This window comes from Mauremys reevesii, linkage group 14 (genome assembly GCF_016161935.1).
Source record: "Mauremys reevesii isolate NIE-2019 linkage group 14, ASM1616193v1, whole genome shotgun sequence".
NCBI lineage: Eukaryota > Metazoa > Chordata > Testudines > Geoemydidae > Mauremys > Mauremys reevesii.
The window spans coordinates 18191323-18213776 of record NC_052636.1 but is presented as its reverse complement, the minus strand read 5'-3'; the positions used below and the strand labels follow the sequence as shown (position 1 = coordinate 18213776).

Sequence of the window (22454 nt, the reverse complement as noted above, 5' to 3'; positions counted from 1 at the left end):
AAGGTTGCTGATCCCTGAGCTAAAATATTTAAGAGACAAGTCAGTTGAAAATATAGTGGTGCAAGAACAAAGTAACATCGCTTCCCATTGTTAAACAGCCTCCAGCTGCTGGAGGCTGCAATCCCCTGTCGTTAACATGGTTATTGGGCTGAAACCTCCCCTTGGCCAGTCAGAGACAGACACGTACCTGTGTCGCTCCCCAGCTCCCGTCGCAGCGTCTCTAGCGGAAGGAGAAGATAGGAGAGATGAGAATTCAGGCCCTCACATTCATGGAGAAACCCCCATTGCTTATTAATGGAACTGCTGTTAACTACGAGATGGTGACCGAGATTAGAGGCCGATAATGCAGCCGCTGCAGACAGAGCCAGCCCCACAGGGCTGCTCCATGGGGAAGGGCGACTCGCTGAGCTGCGCTGAGAGATGGAGCCCAGGATCAGTGACGTCACTAGAGTCCTTGACTCCTTCCCAGGGTCAGGGTCGCTCTAACCAGAGGAGACGCCACCCCCAGACTCCAACTCACCTTTGAATCCCAGCAGCACCTCCTGCAGCACGGCACTTTGCAGAGAGAAATCGCTGAGTCTCTTCTCCAGCTCCGCAAACGCCGGCTCTGGCTTCCGAAACGTCCCGTCCTCCCTGCTGGGGAAAGGAGGGGTGAGAAATAGGCCTGAGCCCCAGACCGTGAGCCCAGCAACCCCCAAACTTCACAAAACCTGGATCTGAGCTTTGTAGCCTGAGATAGTCAATGTCAGGGTGAGTCACCTCAGCCCTGTGCTCCCCAGAGAGACGGGAAGTGGGGAGACACTAGAGCAAGGAACGGAGACATTGTTCAGGGGCTTTCTCAGGGATGCTCTGGTTCGGGGGGGGGGGGGGGGGCAGAGCCCCCCCCTATGCTGGTTTACGGCAGTAACAAGGGGCACCAGCACGGGGATTATGTGGAAAGGGAGGAGACACAGACCAGAGAGTGGGCAGGTCCTACATGCTGACAGTGGCCACAGACAGAGCCCAGGGCTCCAGCAGGGAATGAACATGGGCCCTTTAATGCCAAAACCCCCCAACCCTTCAGCTGAAGCAGTAACCCTGGGACGTCCAGCTCCTTTGGCAGAGAGGGCCACACTGCCCTGTCCGTTACGGCCAGTGGCCAGGGCATCAGGTTAGGACTCTGTGCCCTGCTCCAGTCACAGCAGAACACCCACTGCTCTCCATGGGACACCCACGTACGAAGAACAAGGGGGGAATCTGCCCTTCGTATGGGAAATAAAATTTTAGTTCTTAGTATTTTGCCAAGTCTTTGTCTGTCACACTCAGTGTCACTCAGGAGGAAAACAGCCCCCTCCTGGACACCCCTGTAGGGCCCTGCTGGTTCTTCCCTGTGTTTCCCTGCCTTTCCCACCCTCCTTTCTCCATTTCTCTCTCGCTTCCTTGTCCTTTTGTCTCCTCTGTTCTTCCCTCCCTACAGCAACCCCTATTCCCACCCCACAAAGGCTTCACTCCCGCCCTCTCCCCGTTCCACCTGCTCGAGTGATCAGCCAGGGAACGTTTAATGTTCACATCAAAGTGCTGCCATTTCCGTTGACACCCCGATGACATTAACAGGGGACAGGAGAGTTCACGCTCTCAGAGCTACGGCTTCAGGCTGCGGGCAGCCCCAGCAAGGCAACACTGTCTCCGTTCACACTGGGGAGGTGCTGAGGGCCGGCAACTCACTTTAACAAATGGGAAAGCTGAGATTCTGCGCCCTCTGAGTACGTGACGCGGCCACGTCAGCCCAGGAGACAGGCCTGGTCTGTCCCATTGGCCCTGAGTCTAGCAGCCCTGCTGTGACCTCATGAGCGACCAGACAGTAACCGGCTCGTCTCCTACCCGAGTCAGCCACTAGGGGAGCCAGAATCACACGCTCCCAGGGCAGGGGGCAGATTCCTATTCAGTGCAGTAATAAACCTAACGGCCCATTGGGGGGAGCGAAATGGAGCCCAGAACTTACCTGCCCACAGTGCTCCCAGCACCCTAAAGAGGGAGAGAAAGAGGAGGCCGTCAGGGGGAGTGTCCCTGGGCGGGGAGGCCTCCTGCTCTGCAGGGGTCACCATTGAGGCCTCAGGCAGTAGGGGAATTTCAGATTTACATTCCCAGAGCTGCTGCCCCCCTAACAGCCCCAGCAATCCCTGCGGGCAGGTCCCACTGTGGAAATCTTCTCCCCGGGCACTTTACAGGCAGAAGATATTTCTCTACATTGAGAATCAAATTCCCCCCAGTGCTGAGACACCCAGAAGGCCCCTGGCCCCACTAAACCCATTAACCTCCAGTGACAGGGGCCTTAGGCCTGGCTCGGGACCATAGCATGGTGGGGGAGGGGATTTCACCCTCCAAGTGCAAATGCAGAGAGACATCTCCAGGAGAGAAGGTCTTGGGGCTGCAGCATCCAGGACTCCCAGGGCACATCCCTGGCGCCGCTGCCAGACTCACTGGGTGACCTTGGGCAGGGCTCTGCCCCTCCCTCTGCCTCACTTTCCCCATTTGTCCCATAGGGATAATGCCCCTGACCACACTCTGTAAAGTGCTTTGGGGTCTAGAGCTCAGACGCGCCTAGAGAAACGCTGCGTATGATCATTGCAACGACAGCCTGACCTGCAGGGGTTGGCTCAGCGGCTGCTGCCCCTTCTCTCCTCCCCTCTCGCTGAGCAGGGAAATCTGCCAGGACAGGCTGCAGACACCCTCATCCCTTCGCTTGACAATGGCTCCCTCCAGCTCCTCCAGCCGGGCCAGCAGCCGCTGCTCCTGCTCCTCCAGAAACCCTCGCAGCTCCTGCCACTCCCAGACGATCTTCTGCCTCTCGGCTTCCGTCTGTTTCTGCAACAGGGAGAGGGCGGCTCCGTAACAGGGGAACATAGAACATAAGAACGGCCAGACTGGGTCAGACCAAAGGCCCATCTAGCCCGGTATCCTGTCTTCTGACAGTGGCCAATGCCAGGTGCCCCAGAGGGAATGAACAGAACAGAGAATCATCAAGTGACCCATCCCCTGTCGCCCATTCCCAGCTTCTGGCAAACAGAGGCTAGAGACACCATCCCTGCCCATCCTGGCTAATAGCCCCTAAGGGACCTGTCCTCCATGCACTTCTCTAGTTCTTTTTAGAACCCTGTTAGTGTCTTGGCCTTCACAACATCCCCTGGCAAGGGGTTCCACAGGTTTACTGTGTGTTGGGTGAAGAAATACTTCCTTTTGTTTGTTTTAAACCTGCTGCCTATTCATTTCACTGGATGACCCCTAGTTCTTGTGTTATGAGGAGGAAATAACACTTCCTTATTTACTTTCGCCACACAAGTCATGATTTTATAGACCTCTACCATATCCCCCCTTAGTCGTCTCTTCTCCAAGGTGAACAGTCTCAGGCTTTGTCTACACTGGCACTTCTCTCCTGCCAACAAAGAGCAGCTACACTGCGCGCCTGGCAGCAGAACGGCTGTAGCGGCACAGTCGTGTCGCTAAAAGCTGCGGAGTGTAGCCATAGCCTCAGTCTTATTAATCTCACCTCATACGGAAGCTGTTCCGTATCCATCATTTTTGCTGACCTTCCCTGAACCTTTTCCAATTCCAATGTATCTTTTTTGAGATGGGGCGACCAGATCTGTACACAGTATTCAAGATGTGGACATACCATGGATTTATATAGAGGCAATAGGATATTTTCTGTTTTATTGTCTATCCCTTTCCTAATGATTCCCCACATTCTGTTTGCTTTTTTGACTGCTGCTGCAGATTCAGTGGATGTTCCCAGAGAACTATCCACAGTGACTCCAAAATCTCTTTCTTGAGCGGTAACAGCTAATTTAGACCCCATCATTTCATGTGCATTTGATATTATCTTTTCCAATGTGCACTATTTTGCATTTATCAACATTGAAATTCATCTGCTCCATAACAGGGGAAAATCATAAATGCACCTGGGGGCGGGTGGCAGAGTTATTTACCAGAACACAAGATCTCTTGCAGTGGGGGATGGGAAGTTCATTTATCCCGGGAAGGGAGGAGGGATCAGGACCGGGGTGAGCTGTACATCACCTACAGGAGGGACACTTCTCCCCAAAACCTCGTCAACGTGCACTGAGCCAAATCCTCCATCTCTGCAGCCCACATTTCATCTCCTTCCTCCCCATCCCCCCAGGAGCTAGAAAGGATCCCTGGTCACTGTGACATCCAGACAGCCCGTGGGCAGGGGCTCCAGGCTAACACAGACTGACCCTCTCCTGCCCAGCAGCCTCCTGCGTCCTAAGGGCATCACGTTACCCCCGTGTCTGACCCTGCAGGCTCCCTGGGCTCCAGCGGGGATGGGTCCCTGGCTGAGGCTGGCAGGGTGGGCCCTGCACTCACCAGGTCATTCTTATGCCAGGCAAACCTAAGTGGCAGGGGGGCTCTGGGCACCTACCAGCAGCTCCTCGCTCTGCCGCTCCTCCTCGGCTTTGGCTGCTTCTCTCTCTTTTCCCAGAGGGGCCAGATGCTTTTGTGGGGCCTCCTGGAAGAAGCAGGGGAAGGAGGGTTAGAAACTGCTGCAAACATCCCAGCTGCCAGATTTCAGGGCCCGTCCTGCCCTGCAGACGCCAGTGCAGGGTCCCTGGGACTCAGACTGAGAGGAGCCGGTGAAACAGGGAGCAGCTTTTCCAGAGGAAACGCAGGGCCCCAGGCTGCAGTGACAGGGGTGCAGCCCAACCCCCAGCTCCCCGGGGCCTCACCCACATCCCAAGCAGCCAACTTCAGACAGTCCCCCACTTTCCCCAGCGCTAGTCCCCAAAGCTCCCACAAGGCCAGATCTGAACATGGGATTTCTAGCTTGTGTATGGAAACTTGGTGGACTGCTTCTATCATCAGTCAGGGTGAGAAATTGCTAATTCAAATTCTATCCAGATAGTATGTTAGGCTTGGTTTGAGTTTTTGGTTATTTGCTAAGTCATCTGCTTTGATCTGTTTGCTATCACTTATCGCTGGGAAATTGGCTGTTGTCTCTATCTGTCCTTGAGCGGCTTAGGTAAAGCACTCAGGTAGCTTAGTTGGCTGCATGGCGCCACCTGCTGTCGTGTTGGGTGATAACAGGCCCTGGAGAGGCTGGCTGAATCTCCAGCAAAGCAGTGAGAGAAGGGCCAGCCCAGCTTGAGGGTTAGATGGCACAGCGGTTCCCAGAAGCCCCCCAGACTGCACCCCGGGGTGACAACCCATCACACCCTAGAGTACACAAGTCTCAGAAGGTTTGTCACATCCTGTCCCCTCCCATTCCACACCCTAGATAGTTCCTGCCTCCCACTACTTCTAGCAGATCCCACCCTCCTATAAATATACTGCTCCTGTCCCTCCAAGCAGAACCCATCCCTGAGAATCCCTTACCTGAGCCAGCTCCACTGCAGCCATTTCCTTCCTGCTGGGAGGAGGGGATGATTTGGGGTGAAACGTGGACATTCTTCTGTAGCCTGCCAGGGTGAGAGGGGCAATGTGAGAGAATTCAGCCAGGGTTTCTGTCCTTTCCACATGTCGATTCCCCCCAGCATTTTTCCCTGGCAATGGACATTCCCGGTTCTGCCACACTGTGAAGCAGAGAGTGACCTTATCCCAGTACAGGCCTAGCGCCCTCCCACCAGGCTGTAACCCTCTGACACATGGTGAAACTCTCCCAGTAGCTCTTTTACACTTATCAAGTCTGTGGACGATACCAAGCTGGGAGGGGTTGCAAGTGCTTTGGAGGATAGAATTAAAATTCAAAATGATCTGGACAAACTGGAGAAATGGTCTGAAGTAAACAGGATGAAATTCAATAAGGACAAATGCAAAGTACTCCACTTAGGAAGGAACAATCAGTTGCACACATACAAGACAGGAAATGACTGCCCAGGAAGGAGCACTGCAAAAACGGATCTGGGAGTCACAGTGGATCACAAGCTAAATATGAGTCCAAGTGTTACACTGTTGCCAAAAAAGCAAGTATAATTCTGATCTGTATTAGCAGCAGTATTGTAAGCAAGACACGAGAAGTAATTCTTCCACTCTACTCCACACTGATTAGGTCTCAACTGGAGTATTGTGTCCCGTTCTGGGGGCCACATTTCAGGAAAGATGTGGACAAATTGGAGAAAGTCCAGAGAAGAGCAACAAAAATGATTAAAGGTCTACCTATGAGGGAAGACTGAAAAAACTGCGTTTGTTTAGTCTGGAGAAGATATGATCAGCTTTCAAGTACATAAAATTTTGTTTCAAAGAGGAGGGAGAAGCATTGTTCTTAACCTCTGAGGACAGGACAAAAAGCAATGGGCTTAAATTGCAGCAAGGAAGGTTTAGGTTGGACATTAGGAAAAACTCCCTAACTGTCCGGGTGGTTAAGCACGGGAATAAATTGCCTAGGGAGGTTGTGGAATCTCCATCGTTGGGGATTTTTAAGAGCAGGCTGGACAAACACCTCTCAGGGATGGTCTAGATCGGGGGTGGGCAACATGTGGCTCTTTAGAATTTAATATGCGGCTCCTTGTATAGGCACCAACTCCGGGGTTCGAGCTACAGGCACCAACTTTCCAGTGTGCTGGGTGTGCTCACTACTCAGCTACAGGCCCTGCCCCCAGTCCACTCCTTCCCTGAGCCTGCAGTGCCCTTGCTCCATTCCCGCCCCCCCACCCCCAGTGTCTTGCATAGCGTGAACAGCTGATCGGGAGGTGCGAGGAGGGAGGGGGAGGTGCTGATTATTGTGGCTTCCCATGGGTGGGAGGCGCTGGGAGCAGGGGGTGGGAGCTGATGGGGGGCTGCTGACATATTACTGTGATTCTTTGGCAATGTACATTGGTAAACTCTGGCTCCTTCTCAGGCTCAGGTTGGCCACTCCTGGTCTAGATAATACTTCGTCCTGCCTTGAGGGCAGGGGACTGGACTAGCTACCTCCCGAGGTCCCTTCCAGTTCTGTGATTCTATGAACCAAAGGCCAGAGACGAGCAGAATCAAAGGAGTCCCTCTGGGGATTCGCCCTGTCACTGTCCGCCAGGCAGCTCTCTCAGGGTAACTAAGTTGTTGGATGCTCCAGCCTTTATCCAGTCTCTCCTGGCAGTGCCCCCTTCATGGGCTGGGCCTAGTTTTAGCTTTTGACAAGCGTGACCCCGGGGGCTCTGAGACTGGGCCTTCTTGCCTCAGCACATCTTGTTCCTTTCTGTGGCTCCCCAGCGAGTCCCAATGAGTAGATACTCCTCATACAGACTGTGAACATAAGAATGTGTTTAGTGTTTAGACTTCATTGAACACTTGTGAGTTGCTGCCTGGGTTAACATCTGACTAGTTGCATTGTGAGCCTCTGTGGCTCTGTAAATCACCAGACAGGAGAGAGACTTTACCTAGGTGAAGTGCTGATTGGCAACAGAATGCATTACACCCTGCCTGGCAGGAAAGGTCCATCCACACCAGAGAGACTATTATGGGATATTAACGAATACACAAAACTGTTGTTGTGCTCTTGATTTCCCATTAGCTGAGTTTCCAGCTCAGAGCACATGCCAGGAAGGGGATGAAAAACCCCATACAGAGGGAACTGATGATCTGTATGCTGCTTGGACTCTGCGGGGCAAAGTTTCTAGGCATAAGCACGAGATCCCCAGCTGCCTAGCCGGGGTTAGTCCTAAAGAATATGTAGAACTTGCTTATTAGAGAACAGGGGCGGCTCTAGAAATCGGGCTGCCCCAAGCAGCGCGGAGCGCTGCGCCGCCCTTCCCCGGTCCCGCGGCGGGTCCCCTCTTCCGCGGCTCGGTTGAGCTCCTGCCGCATGCCTGCGGCAGGTCCACCGGAGCCCGGACGAGCAGACCTGCCGCAGTCGCGCCCGCGGAGCTCAACCGGAGCCGCGGAAGAGGGACCCGCCGCAGTCATGCCTGCGCGGAGCTCAACCGAGCCGCGGGAAGACGGACCGCCGCAGTCATGCCTGCGGCAGGTCCGCTCGTCCCGGCTCCGTGGACCTGCCGCAGGCATGCCGCGGAGCTCCACCGAGCCAAATGCCGCCCCCCCCGGGAAACGGCCGCCCCAAGCGCCTGCTTGGCGCGCTGGTGTCTAGAGCCGCCCCTGTTAGAGAAGCTTCTATTACCTTTGAAATTTAAGACTGCAACTCGTCTGCATCTATAGGATTACCTGCTTTAACTTTGTCAACAACTCTTGTTTCCTTTTAAATAAGTCTTAATACAGGTTATGACAGGACTAGCTACAAGTGTTGTCTTTGTTGGAAGATCTAAGATTCAATTGACCTAAGGAAGTGACTGGTCCTTTGGGCCTGGCAGTAACCTGAACATTGCTGTGATTCGTGGGGTAAGGCAGTGGTTCTCAACCAGGGGTCTGGGGCCCCCTGGGGGGCCATGAGCAGCTTTCAGGGGGCTACCAAGCAAGGCCGGCATTAGACTCGCTGAGGCCCAGGGCAGAAAGCTGAAGTCCCAGCGCATGGGGCTGAAGTCCAGAGTTCTGAGCCCCACCACCATGGCTGAAGCCAAAGCCTGAGCAATGTAGCTTTGTGGGGGCCCCTGTGGCATGGGGCCCCAGGCAGTTGCCCTGCTTGCTGCCCCTAACACCAGCCCTGGCTTTTATATGCAGAAAACCAGGGATTGAGGCCCACGTGGGCAGTGGAGTTTTTATAGCGGGGGGGGGCTCAGAAAGAAAAAGGTTGAGAACCCCTGGAGTAAGGGACCATCTGTCACAAAGGTGAGCTCACCTGCGTGGTGAGATATATGGGATCACCCAAGGGGACTGGCTGTGATTCCATGTTAATGCTGTTACAGAGCCTGAAGTGTTTACACTGGATTCTAGGTTGGTGAAATCTCCATACAGACCTCACACCCAATTTGGGGTTTGTTCCCTGCTTCTTACCAGTCTGCCCGAGGCTGGTGCCCGTGCTCTCGAGTCACTGAAGACAGCGCTACAGAGAGAGGGGCTGTGACTTCCCCACGGTCACTGAACAGGTCTGTGACAGAGCCAGGAACAGACCCTGTTAGCTCCAGAGCCCCGTCACCCGCAGCTTGGGAAGGCCCCCGAGCACACTGTATTAGGCTGCAGGAAGAGGTGTGCAGGGACTGCAGCTGAGCTGCCCTGCCAAGACGGCCTGTGCATCCGTGGACAAACCACCTCACTGGGCGGGTGTCCCTGGGTCAGGAGAAGTCAGTGTCCAGCCCTGTGGGGCTGTGCTCCTGGCTCATACCTCCAGCACTCACTGCTGCCCCTCCCTTACCAGCTGCACTGGTCAGCCAGCCCCAGGCCTCTGTGAGGTCACTTCCCCCAGCCCCCACCTCAAACCTTCAAACTGGGACATGGTGCACCAGTGCCAATCAGAGTGCACTAGTGTAAATTCTATCTGTACTAAGGGTTTGCACCAGTGCCTAAAACACCAGGGTGGCAGAGACCTTCAGAAACAGCAGTACGGTGGCACTAGAACCTATTTCTAGCTCGGTCACGGACAGCCTGGGTGACCTTGGACATGTCAATGTTTCTCCTCCCAACTTCAGTCTCTTTACCCAGCTGCCCACTCACTGGGGTCTCCTCTCTCTCCAGAGCTGCTCACCACTAAACTCTGTGTGGGTGTCTCCAGAGCTAAGGGAGGTCAGCTCGGGAATAGTCTTACAAGGGGGGCTGGGGAGTCTCTGTCCCTGGAAGTTTTTAAGAACAAGTAGGACAAAGCTCTGTCAGAGATAACCTACAGATACTTGCTCCTGCCTCAGCAGAGGGAGCTGGACTTGATGACATCTTGAGGTCTTATCTAGCCCTACATGTCTAGGATGCCATGAAATATATACATATAAAAACCCAACATACAGAATAAAACCCACCACAACATAATGTCAGGCAATTCGGGGGGTGGGGGGCAACCACAACCTACACTCCACAGCATAAAATGACAATACAAAGGAGAAGAAAGCAACACGATGCAAACGATGACATCCTAGGGCAAAAGCAGACAATGGAAAATAGCTCAACTCAAACCAACACAGCACAGGTACCAAACAAGCTGAGGCATCATAAAACTGCTACACAACATGGTGCGATCACAGTTCCAAATGGCACCATGCAAAACAGCTCAGTGTAGAACAGGACACAGCACAAAAGAGAATTATTTCAGTGTAGGCCTGGAAGGGATCTTGAGAGGGAGTCTACTCCAGCCCCCTGTGCTGAGGCAGAACCAAGTATCCCTAGACATTCCCAGACTGGTGTATCTCTAACCTGGTCTTAAAAACCTCCAGTGAAGGAAATTCCACAGCCTCCCTTGGAAGCCAATGCAAGGCAAACACAGACCAAAACAACGCTGCACACACACACGCTGGGCTTGGGGTTAAGGGGAGAGGCAAGAATTCAAACAATCTGGGTTCAGTTCCCAGTTTTGCCCCAAATTCTCCATGCAAACTTGTTAGACACCGGTGGCTGGCCCGTGCCCGCTGACTTGGGCTCACACGGCTCAGGCTGTGGGGCTGTTTAATTGTGGTGTCCATGTTCCAGCTGGGGCTGCAGCCCAAGGTCTGGCACCCTCCCACGTCGCAGGGTCCTACAGCCTGGCCCCAGCCCGAGCCCAGACATCTACACTGCAATTAAACAGCCCCTTCGCCTGAGCCCTGTGAGCCTGAATCACCTGGCATGGGCCAGCTGGGGTTTTAGTGGCAGGGTAGAGATACTCTTGGTGTCTGTTCAGCACCTGTCACAATGGGGACCCTGATCTTGGTCAGTGTCGGTGCAGAGCCCTGCACACCAGGGAGCCTGACCTCAGTCGGGGACTCTGCAACTCCCAGCATTACAGGATCCCGGATTTTGTTTAGGGCCCCTGCAGCAACTGGCAGGATCTCTGTCAGGGTCTGTGCAGTGCCCAGTACAGTGGTGGGGTGTGATCTTCATTAGGGTCAGTGCAGTGCCAGACCCAACAGGGACACAGATCTCAGTTGAGGTCTCTGAAGTGCCCAGCATAATGGAGGCAGCGGTTTGGGTCACAGTCATGCGCTGACTGGCACAAGGGGGCATGATCTCAGTCCAGGTCTCAGTTTTACCTGGCACAACAGTGGGGTCTGATCTCACCTGGGGTCTCTTCAGTGCCTGGCAGAACAGGGCCCAGATCGCAGTTGGGGTCTCTGCAGCAGCTGTCAGAACAGGGCCACGCTCAGTACAATAGGAGCCCTGATCTCAGTCACACACCTGGGGAGAAAAGCGGGAAGATTTTCGAGCATTTGATATCAGTATTTCAGAACTGAGGAGAAAATGGGGCACAAACTAAATATTTGCTAATGTAAGAGAGAAGAACCAACATCTGGGGAGATTTTATGTCACCATTTAACAGTGCAAGACAAAAGATGGGAAACTGGAGATGATTTTACAGGGTTATTCAATCAACAACAGACTAGGACAGATTCTTCTTGTCACATGGCCAGCAGAGCCCTCGGTGATGTGGCTTTCACAGGGGACAGGAGTGGGAACGTGACTAGCAGGTGATGGGGTGGGGGAGGCTGCTGGGTTGGGCAGGCTGGGGGAGGGGAAGGAGCTGGGAGGGGAAACCTGGGGCTGGGCCAGCTCCATGGGGGACACTTGCTCCTCCCTCCCCTTCCTGGCCCTTCCCAGGCCCCCCTGCCAGCAGAGAGTGGCCCCCCCAGCCCAGCCCAGAGGTGTCCCTGTCTCAGGGCCCCCCCCAGCCTCTGCCCATTCACCCTCTGCCCAGCTCAGGAATCACTCGGGGGAACCATTTCCCACCCGCACAAGGACAAATCCCTGCAGGTGGGAATGGGGGAAACCCCCCAAACCTGAGACCTGAACTGGCCACTGGCGAAGGGGAGAGAAAATGGGGCACAATCGGGGGGGGGGACAGGGAACTTCTCAGGGGTTGGGGGAGGGGGGGTCACCCTGGGCGCTGCTCGTGGCTCTCTAGGGAGAAAGGGGGCAGGACGGGGGAGGAGGGGGGTCCCCACGGGAGGGCAGCGGTAAATCCGAGGGGATCTCAGCTCCCCCATGTCCGGGCTGCACAGACATGTCCCGCCCGGTCTCACCCCCCAGCCCCCCGCAGGGACCCCAGGGTTAATGAAGGGCTCTCCCGCCGCGATCTGCGCATGCCCAAAGCTCCACCGGCACCAACCCTTCTCCAGTCCGGGAGAGGCTCCAACGGCCCCGCCCGAGCCAGGCAGAGCCGCAGCGCCCAACGCTCCTTTACAGCCCGGCTCCGGCTCCGGCTCCTCTGCCAACGTCACTTCCGCTTCCGGGAGAGTCAGGACCTACATCTCCCAGCCTGCCCCGGGGCCGCTTCCGCCCTCTCCAGCCCAGGTAAGGGAGGGGTCCAGTAGCTGTTACTGCGCATGCTCCGTGCGAGCCCCGCTGGGGGCGGGAGAACAAAGCTGCTGCTGCTGCCGCCTCCGCGTGAGCCGGGCCCGGGCTGAGCCGCTGCTGCTCCCCGGGGGGGTCTGTGCGGGGGGGCCCGGCCGGGGGGGGTTTCTCCAGCTGGGCCCCGCCCCCCGGGCAGCCCCGGGCTCTGCCCGCCCCAGCCCCGCCCGGAGTCCCCGGGGAGTGAGAGACCCGGGGGGGCGCTGGGGGGGCGGGCACGTGACTCTGCCCCGGGGAACCCGGGAGAAGCCTCGGAGCCGCAGCAGGATCCGCCCCCCCCCCGCTGGGATGCTGCTCTTTGCTGCTTCCCAATAGCGCTGTGCTACTCCCGGGCACTGCGCATGCTCAGTAGCAGCTGCTGAAGCCGCTGCCCTTCCCCCGCCCGCATCAGCCGGAACGTTCCGCTGGGAGGGCGAGGAGGGCTGAGCAGGGAATTGATGGGGTCAGGCGGGGGGCGGGGCTGTGGGGGCAAAAGGCAACATCCGGGCGGGGGGGGGAAGGTCATTTGGGCGGGACGTTTGAACTGTTTTGTGCAGCCAGGAAATTCCCGGGGAGGTGAGTTCACTGAATGCTGCCCTGTTTGTGCCGCGTCCGCCCACCTACAAAGTTTCTCCAGCTTTTCCCCTTTTCCCCCATTATCACACGTGGCTAGAAAATCCAGGAGATTCCCCAATGATGAGCTCTCTAATCTCCCCCGATTTCCCCCTGGTCTCTCTCTACTTCTCAAGTGTCCATTTAAAATCTCTCCGATGTGGCAGCTTCCCCCCCCCCCCCACTTTATCTGCCGTGATTTGTCCTCATTTAGGTGGGAAATTGTTGCCCTGAGTCATTCCCCAGCATGTGGCTGCCCTGGAGTGGGGATGGGAGGAGATGCCCGTTCTCTGCCAGGGCGGGGATGGAAAAGCACGTGTCCCCCATGGAGACTGCCCAGACCCGAGTTTCCCAATCCCACCCACTGACCCCAAACTACCAACACAGTTTCCCCCAGCCCTCAGGTGCCAGGCACCTGCCCGTCCCCCACTTCGCCCCCTTCCTTTATCCAGGGAGCCTTCCAGCTCCCCCTCCCCCCTTAAATCAGCTCCTCCCAGTCTCCCTGCTGCCCATGTGAATGGTGGCAGTGGGGGGGGGGGGGAACCATCACTTTGTGTTTATACATTGGATAGTCTCATAAAATGCAGTCAAACAGTCTCCCTTTTCCCTCTAGTTATTTAATAGCAACATAAAATCCCCCTCAGATCTTGGTATTTTTCTCTCATGTTATCAATTGCTTAGCTTGTGGCTTGTTTTCTCTGCAAATCTCAAAGACTGATATAAAATACTCTAAATATTTGCCCCACTTTTCTTTAGTTGTCTAATTCTAAGTGAATATCCCCTGAGATTTTTTTCCTTGTCTCTCTCATCATAAAATACAAAGAAAATCTCAGATTGACAGCTTTCCTCAGATTCTTGAACATGGATACAAAATGTTTGCATATGTTGCCCGTTTCCGCTCTATTCATTTATCAAATATTGATGTGAAACACTCAGATTTTGCCTCCTATCAACCACTGATATAAAATCCCTCTGATTTTCCACTTTCCTCTCTATAATTTGCAAAATGGATCCAAAATCTCTCAGAGTTCCACCCTTTCTCTTTCATTTCTGAACGTTGCTCTCAAAGCTCAGGATTTCCCTCTTTCTATGTCATTATCAAATGTTAGTTAAAAATCCTCTCTGGTTTGGGGCTGTTCCCCGTGTTTCTAAATCCCACCAACTTCTTCCTTCGAGGGAACCTGTTGCCCTGAGTTCTTCTCCATCCTGGATGTTGTAGGGAGTTAAATTGCCCAGAGATCATCTTTCCCGTCTCCTTTGTGAATCATTTGTTCCCTCCTTTACCTCTGTTAAAATGTTTGCCGAAGAAAGAGACCAGCCAGATATTTAATACCCATCAAAGCCAGAGGTCTCTCCCTGTTTGGGGGATCAGTGGTTCCCAGCTGGTAATGGGATAGTTGGCTGGACTCTTTTCTTTTCTCCAGCTGGCATGGGATGAGGAGGTCACTCTGAGTGCAGTGTGGGTCCAGAAGTATCGTAAACCCCATGACAAATGGTCTCTGTGATGTAGCCATCTCTGGGGTGGCTCCATGGTGACCATTATTTGCTAGTGACAGGGCATGGACATGTCTTACCTCTCTGCTGAAGGGCAGGCGGGGATCCTAGGAGGGCAGTGGGGGAATCCCAGGAAGGCAGTGAGTTCCTAATTGGGGTCCCTCGCTGGTGGGGGCTCTTGGTGGGATTCCCAGCCTGGCAGTGAAGATCTGGTGGGGGTTCTCTGGCCGGTGGGGCTCTGAGGGGTATCTGGGATCTCTCTGGCCAGGGATTCTGGGAGTTGGGTCCCAGGAAATATCTGGTGGGACCCTGGCTGGGGATCTGGGTTCTGGGTACTGGGGTGTTGGGGCCCCTGGATGGAGGCTCTGGGGCTGCTACTAACCATGTTCCTTCTCTCTGATCAGCTTGTGCCAGAATCCTGGCTCCAAGCACTGCCCAACATTCCCTGGCCAGGCCCAGTCACCGTGATAACTTTCTAGCCACTTATCAAACACTGTGAAGTGAAATCACAGATTTTGCATTTCTCCCCTCTTGAAAACTGCAGGAACTTCCACCCTCCTAGATCTGGAGGGTGAGGAAGTGGGAAGGAGTGCTACACTATGGCACTATCTTCCACAGCATTCTGGACTCGTGAGCTCTCTCCTGCCGTCCATCACCCCCCTCTGACAAACAGAGGCTAAGGACACCATTCCTTACCCAGCCTGGCTAATAGCTATTAATGGAGTTAACCTCCATGGATTTATCCAGTTCTCTTTTAAACCCTGTTATATTCCTAGCCCTCACAACCTCCTCAGGCAAGGAGTCCCACAGGCTGAGTGTGCGTTGTGTGAAGAAATACTTCCTTTTGTTTGTTCTAAACCTGCTTCCTATTAATTTTCATTTGGTGATTCCTAGTCCTTGTGTTATGAGCAGTAAATAACACTTCCTTATTCACTTTCTCCATGCCAGTGATGATTTTATAGACCTCTCTCATATCCCCCCTTTGTCTCTTTTCCAAGCTGAAAAGTCCCTGTCTTTTTAATCTCACCTCAAACAGAAGTTGTTCCATACCCTAATCAATTTTTTTTTGTTCTTTTCTGAACCTTTTCCAATTCCAATATATCTTCTTTGAGATGGGGAGACCACATCTGCACGCAGTATTCAAGATGTGGGTGTACTATGGATTTATAGAGAGGCAATATGACATTTTCTGTCTTATTATCTATCCCTTTCTTAATGACTCCCAACTTCTTGTTTGCTTTTTGACAGCCACTGCACGTTGAGTGGATGTTTTCAGAGAACTGTCCACAGTGACTCCAAAATCTCTCGAGTGGAAACATAATTTAGACCCCATAATTTTATGTATAGTTGAGATTGTTTTCCAATGAGCTGCACTATGTGTTATCCTGACATCTAGTACTGCTGAGATCCTGCAATCAGTGATATCCCTGCCCTTCCTGTTCCCTTTCTCCCCTGAACCCCACCAGCCCATAGTTACTGTTCCCAGCTTCCCCAGGACTCTGTCATTGTCTCTGGACCTGTCTGTCAGCAAGAAGCAGTGCCAGGGAGACTTGCCCGCTCTCTAGAGAGGCATTAAGGGTAATGAGGCATAAAAGTCAGAATTGTTTACAAAAGAAATGCAAAGATAAAACACAAATTAACGTCTAAGTTAACAAGCTAAAATGGATTCAAAGCAAATGTTTCTCTCTCCATGTGCTGAGACAGGCTGGCTTTCCATTCAGCCAGGACTCCCCCGTAACCTGCCCCTGCCTCCCAAGTTCAGTTCTTCAGGATTTGTCATGGGCGGAGAGAGAGAGAGTCCCAAGCATTTTCCTCACCTCTTTTTATAATTCAGTCCTTTCTATTAGAAACAACTTCAGTTCTCAGCTGAGTCATGGTGACAGGCTGTCTGTTGGAGATATGAGTTTCAGGTCTCCCTCTGATAGAATGTAAATGTCTTCTTCACACCTTCCCCCTGCCAGCGAATTGCTGTTTGCCTTGCTGTCTCTGAGGAACTGGTCTGTGGGTGTTCCCCAGAATTGTAACTTTTTGTAATATCCTACAGTAAAATCTCATAACTTTACATACAGTGTTGCTACACATTCTAACAGGAGGATAATATTCAGTAGATTATGTGATTTCAAGTGATACTTCACAAACCATACTGTGTACAAAATTGATCATAATTTTCCAGAAGAGTGAACATAGGATTACAGAGTGACACAGGGCCTGTGTGTGTGTTCCCAGCAGATATGTGGATTTTTCAATCCCTCCTAAGCAAAGTGTTCTGCATCTTCAAGGATCTGGTTTACTAAGTGTGACACTGCATGGAATTGTGAGACGCTTCCTATTATTATTACTTTGCAATTTTATCATATTGGTATTAATAATGAATTGTGCTAGATATGCCATATTAGGTGTCAGGGAAAATGTTATAATTTTCCAAGTATGATCATTTTTTTGTTTGTATCACCTTTCTATTGTGAGATATAGATACGTAGGGTATATCTGTATTCCAGACTGTGGACTGTGTTTTTGGGTGACACCCTCAGATCTATTGGCATCAGCACTGCCTAGCCTGTTTGATGGCCCATCCAGGGTCATCAGCTGTACAATGAATCCATGGAAAGGATCAAGGGATACACGGATTGAGTCAGCAAGACATGCCGGGAATGCCTGTGTAACGAACGCCAAGGCTTTTCCAGGCCTGTAACACTCGCATCCTCCTCTGCAGAAAGAGCAGCCTGGATCCAGCATGGGAGCTGAGACTCCACGGGGCCCTGGGAGCTGTAGTTCCTTGGCCAGCTCCTGCCTTGGAGCAGGAAGGAACTACATTTCCCAGCATTCCCTTGGCTGCTATCAACAGGAAAGGGAGGGGGGAAGCTGCGAGACTCCATGCGCTGCAGCTTGCTGTGGCTGGGGAGCTGGCTGCTAGAAGTGGGTGGCAGTGTGAATGGGGAACAAGTGTGCCCAAGGAGTAGAAGACTTTGGCCCAGGTAGCACCCTCAGAAGACTTCCCAGACTGGCTTAGGGATGCTGGTGTGACCTCGCCTGGCAGCCCCAAGGAAGGAACTGGGTGGACTAAATGGACAGTGTCCCCTTCTATCTGAAGCCTGGCAAGAGAGGTATGTGGATCCCACCAGAAGTTAAAATGGTAAGTAAGGGAGGGGAGGCTTTACTAGAGGACCTGGGCAGCTTCAGAAACAGCACAGGAGGATTTCCACTTCTGAGCCATGAAAATAGAAATTGACTTTTTCCTTTCCAGATTTAGCTAATGTTCAGAAAGGGAATCTAGCGCCTGCCTTCCAGATTTGAACACCCTCAAAATTCAGGAGTGCTCAAGCTCAATTTGGGCAGCTGTTACTTCATTTCTCCCAAATCAAATATGCTGATCCACTATCAGTTGCTGTAGAAAAGTAGGATAAAATTGAGCAACAAATGCTGGGGTCTTCCCAGTGCTCACTAGGGCTGGAATTGCTATTTTCAACAGCCATTACCATTTTTAAAGTTTTGCTTGTTTAAAGGAAGACAGTGATATTGCACTGGCAAATCCCCATAGAAACAAAGAATGGAACAAAAGAATAATAAAGGCACCTCAAGTTTTCCTCATTTATGTAGGACAGTCTTATAAGATGGATCCAGACATCTTCCAATCACACAAGCTGAAAATTATTCCACTTTACTGCAGTAACCATGCGGGAACCAGTCCTGTCTGTGTTCTGTGCGCATCCAAAATCCCTGCTGAACTCAGAATCACCATCTCACCGTCTCTTTTGTGACCATCTCACCTGATATGTTCAGCCCCTGTAAGGAAGCAGGTTCACATTTAGTAATTGGGTGGGAAGCGTCTCAGAAAAAGTTAGGTGCTGTAGGAGGTGTTGCTTATTCACTAGGTGATGTGAGACCTTCCTGTTACACTAGTAAACCAGTGCTACACAGCAGGCACTTTGCTCCTGGAGTCTAGAATGGGGCCTTTGCGTCTATACACAGCCCATTAAAGACAATGAAAAGCCTCCCACTCACTTCAACAGGATTTGGCCAGAACTGGTTATACGGGGTAACCCCACTGTCTTCACAGGGTCCTGGTCTCACAGCGGAGGGGGGGCATGTGAGCTTGTTGCAGAGCTGCTGCTCCGGGACGGGAATCTCCTGGCATCCCAGCCTCCAAAATCATCCAGGCTTCACTTTCTGCACGACTAGGTGCTGGCTGAGGGGGGCGTGGGAATTGGTGGCCTCTGCTGCAGGTGATGGGAATCGCAGGTATTTAAAGCCATGGCCTAGAGGAGGGAAGTGCCTAACTGCAGAGTCTGCAGCTGCCTAGGGCCAGGGCTGAGGATTTAGAGTCCCTAGTGCTGCCGTTGCAAGGTTCAAGCAATGCTGTGACTGGTGACATGGGGGGGTGGGGGGTGGGTACTGGAGACATGGCTAGAGAAGGTCTGAATGAGGAAGGAGATAAATCTGGGGAGTTTCCTTGATCGCTATGAAAGTTCTGCTCACTGTGGACACTGGTAAACCCACATGGGTGTACAGCTCAATAAGAAAACCCGGGGGCTGAGGGAGCTGTGTATAGCAATGCATATAGTCATGGAGAGGTGTGTGATCAAAATGAAATATGTCTCTGAGGTTCAGTAGCGGGTATCCTATGGCACCAATGGCACTGCCCCACCAGGCCCACAGTGACTATATAGGGGCCTACAAATATGTTTGGTACCAGGACCCACAGAAGGTTAATCTGGTCCTGACTGCCTGAGCACTATTTCAGCCCCACATTTTTGGGTGGACCTCCCACAGTGGGAGTTGCAGAGCCCTCCCCCGCAACACACACACACACCCCATCCTACCTCCTGGTGTTGGGAGGGGAACAGGAGAAAGGACAAAAGAAGCAAGAGAAGAAGCGAAAGGAGGGAGGGAGGGATGGAGGAAAAGGTGAAACAAAAAGGACAAACCCTAATGTCCCCAATGATTCTAAGGGACAAAATCCCAGGTGTGCAATAAAATTCTGCCTCCTTAAGCTCGTGTTTTCCATGCCTAGAATTCAACTCCCACCAGATGGATCAGACTGAACAGGTTTCAAACCTCGAGGAAGCTCTTACCTTCTAAACAGGGACGGCTGTTTTCTAGTAAAATCACTGAAAGGGAAGGAGAAAACTCGAAAGAGGTTCCTCCTGGTGCTCATGTCCGTGAACCCGAATACTCCCTCAGTCCTCAAAGAGAGACCCAGAGAAGGAGACTTGCTGAAGCAAAACCACAGGGGTCTCTGAGGTTTCCCTCACCCCTGTCCTGCCTGGCTGATGTCAGCATCTCTCTGTGAGGTCACCACCTCCCCACCACCTTGGACCAATAGTCTGAGGTCCTGCAAAAGGCCTTTGTGATGTCACTGCCACACCCCTCCCTTGCTGTGCCAATGTCCTGCCCCGGCCAGGCCCTTTGGAGGTTTGAGCTACTCCCTGTGGATCACCCCACTCAAGGAGCTTTTCTGCAGAGCATCCTAAGGCTGTGGCTACACTTAGCACTTCAAAGCGCTGCCGCGGCAGCGTTTTGATGCGCTCAGTGTAGTCAACGCCAGCGCTGGGAGAAAGCTCTCCCAGCACTGTCTGTACTCCACCTCCCTGTGGGGAATAACGGACAGCGCTGGGGCTTTGACCACACTGGCGCTTTGCAGCGCCGCAATTTGCAGCGCTGGAGAGGGTGTGTTTTCACACCCTGCTGCAGCGCTGCAAATTTGTAAGTGTAGCCAAGCCCTCAGATGTCTGAGCACACGAGTGCCATGGCAACGAACTGACACACGTGACACCAAAATGAGATCATTAATATACTAACCTAGAGGAGAAGGACACTGCAGCATTAGTAAGGGAGAAACCCCTACTGAACATGCATTACACCTAGCAGCGTCAGCAGAACATATCGGCTTCACAACTAAAGAAAGGGATCTGCACGTGGCTGTAGACCAGTGGCTCCCAACAGGGTGCCCACGAGCACCATGGCGCCCGCTGGGGCATTTATGTGCGCCCACCTACTGCCCAGCAGGGGAGAGAAGCTGTGGCCCTGCGCCTGACGTGGACAGAGAACTCAGGCTGCAGGCACCGGTGCTCTCTGTCCCTGGCAGGCGCGGGGCTGCAGCTTCTCCGGGGCTGCAGGCTGCGGGCACCGGTGCTCTCTGTCCCTGGCAGGTGCGGAGCTGCAGCTTCTCTCCGGCTTCTCCGGAGCTGCAGGCGCCGGCGTTCTCTGTCCTTGGCAGGCACGGGGCCGCGGCTTTAAAGCTGGAGAGAAGCTGCAGCCCAGCCCCGGCCGGGAACAGAGAACTCTGGGGCTGCAGGCTTCAGTCTATGTTAAAGGAAGGATAATAAATATATTTGGACCAGCAGTTCAGCAATGTTTTACTTTTTTAAAAATAAAGAAGATGAAAACTGCTTATGATATTTATTTTGTAAAATATTTTGTAGATAAAAAAGAGCAAATTGACATGGGAAGGTGAAAAAGTAATTGCTGAATAATTTAGTTAATACCTTTTACATGTAAAATTACCGTTTTTATCTTATGGATTCATATATTATGTAATATTAAAAGACTTTTTTGTATATTTAATGTACAAACAGAAAATAAGCCTTGAAAAATGGTTGGCGCCCGCCACACTCTTCTGAAAACCTGAATGTGCTACTGGCCACAAAAAGGTTGGGAACCACTGCTGTAGACAGATCAATGCAAAGCTCCACTCACTGCACAGCTGCCAGCAGAAAAGCGAACGTGTTCAGATTCACAAGGAATGGGATGGAGAATAACACGGAACATTTGTATATAAATCAGCAGCAGGGCGGGCGGGTGACTGGCAGGTGGGGGGGCGCTGGGCAGGGGGGGCAGCAGCGGGGGGTGGGGGCGCTGGCGCAGCAGGAACAGGCCGGTGGAACCTGGGGCCGGACAGTCTCCGGGGGGGACTTTCCCCTCCGGTCCCTTCCCGGCCTCGCTGCGGGCAGAGCCCGGCCCCGCCTCCCCCCCACAGGCCGCTGCGTCTCGGGCCCCGTGAGCTGCTCCCGGGGTCTCGGGCTCTGGCGCGAGAGGGACGTGCCCCAGCCGCGCCCCAGCCTCGAATATCCTGGGCTCACCATGGCTACTACAGCACCGCACACGGGATATTTTAAATCTATCCTTGAGAACTGGGGAAGAAATAGGTCTAAAAAGAAATATTTGATAATGAGAGAAAAGCACCCGGTTCTGAAGAGATTTTATACCAAGTAAGTGACGGTAGTTGGACAGTGTGACGGGATTGTATATGAAAGTTCCATAAACAGACAGTAATAATTTCCCCCCCCCCACCCTTCACAGGGGCAGCAGGGAGCCCTTTGGGGAGGTGCTTTAAGAGGCTACGTGAGGGGAGTATGGAGCAGGAAAACTCCCTGGTAGTGGGGGCAGCAGCAGCAGGGTGGGGGGTGACTGGCAGCTGGGGGGGGGCGCTGGGCAGTGGGGCACCAGCAGCAGCCGGGCGGGTGGGTGACTGGCAGCTGGGGGGGCGCTGGGCAGGGGCAGCAGCAGCAGGGCGGGGTGACTGGCAGCTGGGGGCGCTGGGCAGGGGGGCAGCAGCAGGGCGGGGGTGACTGGCAGCTGGGGGTGCTGGGCGGGGCAGCAGCAGCAGGGTGGGGGTGACTGGCAGCTGGGGGCGCTGGGCAGGGGCAGCAGCAGCAGGGGCGGGTGACTGGCAGCTGGGGGCGCTGGGCAGGTGGGGCAGCAGCAGCAGCAGGGGTGACTGGCAGCTGGGGGCGCTGGGCAGGTGGGGCAGCAGCAGGGGCGGGTGACTGGCAGCTGGGGGCGCTGGGCGGGGGCAGCAGCAGGGGCGGGTGACTGGTAGCTGGGGTGCTGGGCAGGGGCACCAGCAGCAGCAGGGGGGCGGGTGACTGGCGGCTGGGGGCGCTGGGCAGGTGGGGCAGCAGCAGGGCGGGGAGGGTGACTGGCAGCTGGGGGCGCTGGGCGGGGGCAGCAGCAGGGCGGGCGGGTGACTGGCAGGTGGGGGCGCTGGGCAGGGGGCAGCAGCGGGGTGGGGGTGACTGGCAGCTGGGGGCGCTGGGCGGGGC

At 53.6% G+C, this 22454-nt stretch overlaps 1 long non-coding RNA gene across 1 annotated transcript; it reads right to left on the bottom strand.

Moving 5' to 3' along the window:
• Positions 1-611: 611 nt before the first annotated feature.
• LOC120381668 lies at positions 612-2826 on the bottom strand. The gene is made up of 3 exons (XR_005588129.1): positions 2623-2826; positions 1982-2004; positions 612-633 (listed from the first exon to the last, which is right to left on the bottom strand). It is a non-coding gene; the product is annotated as an uncharacterized LOC120381668 (long non-coding RNA).
• Positions 2827-22454: the final 19628 nt, after the last annotated feature.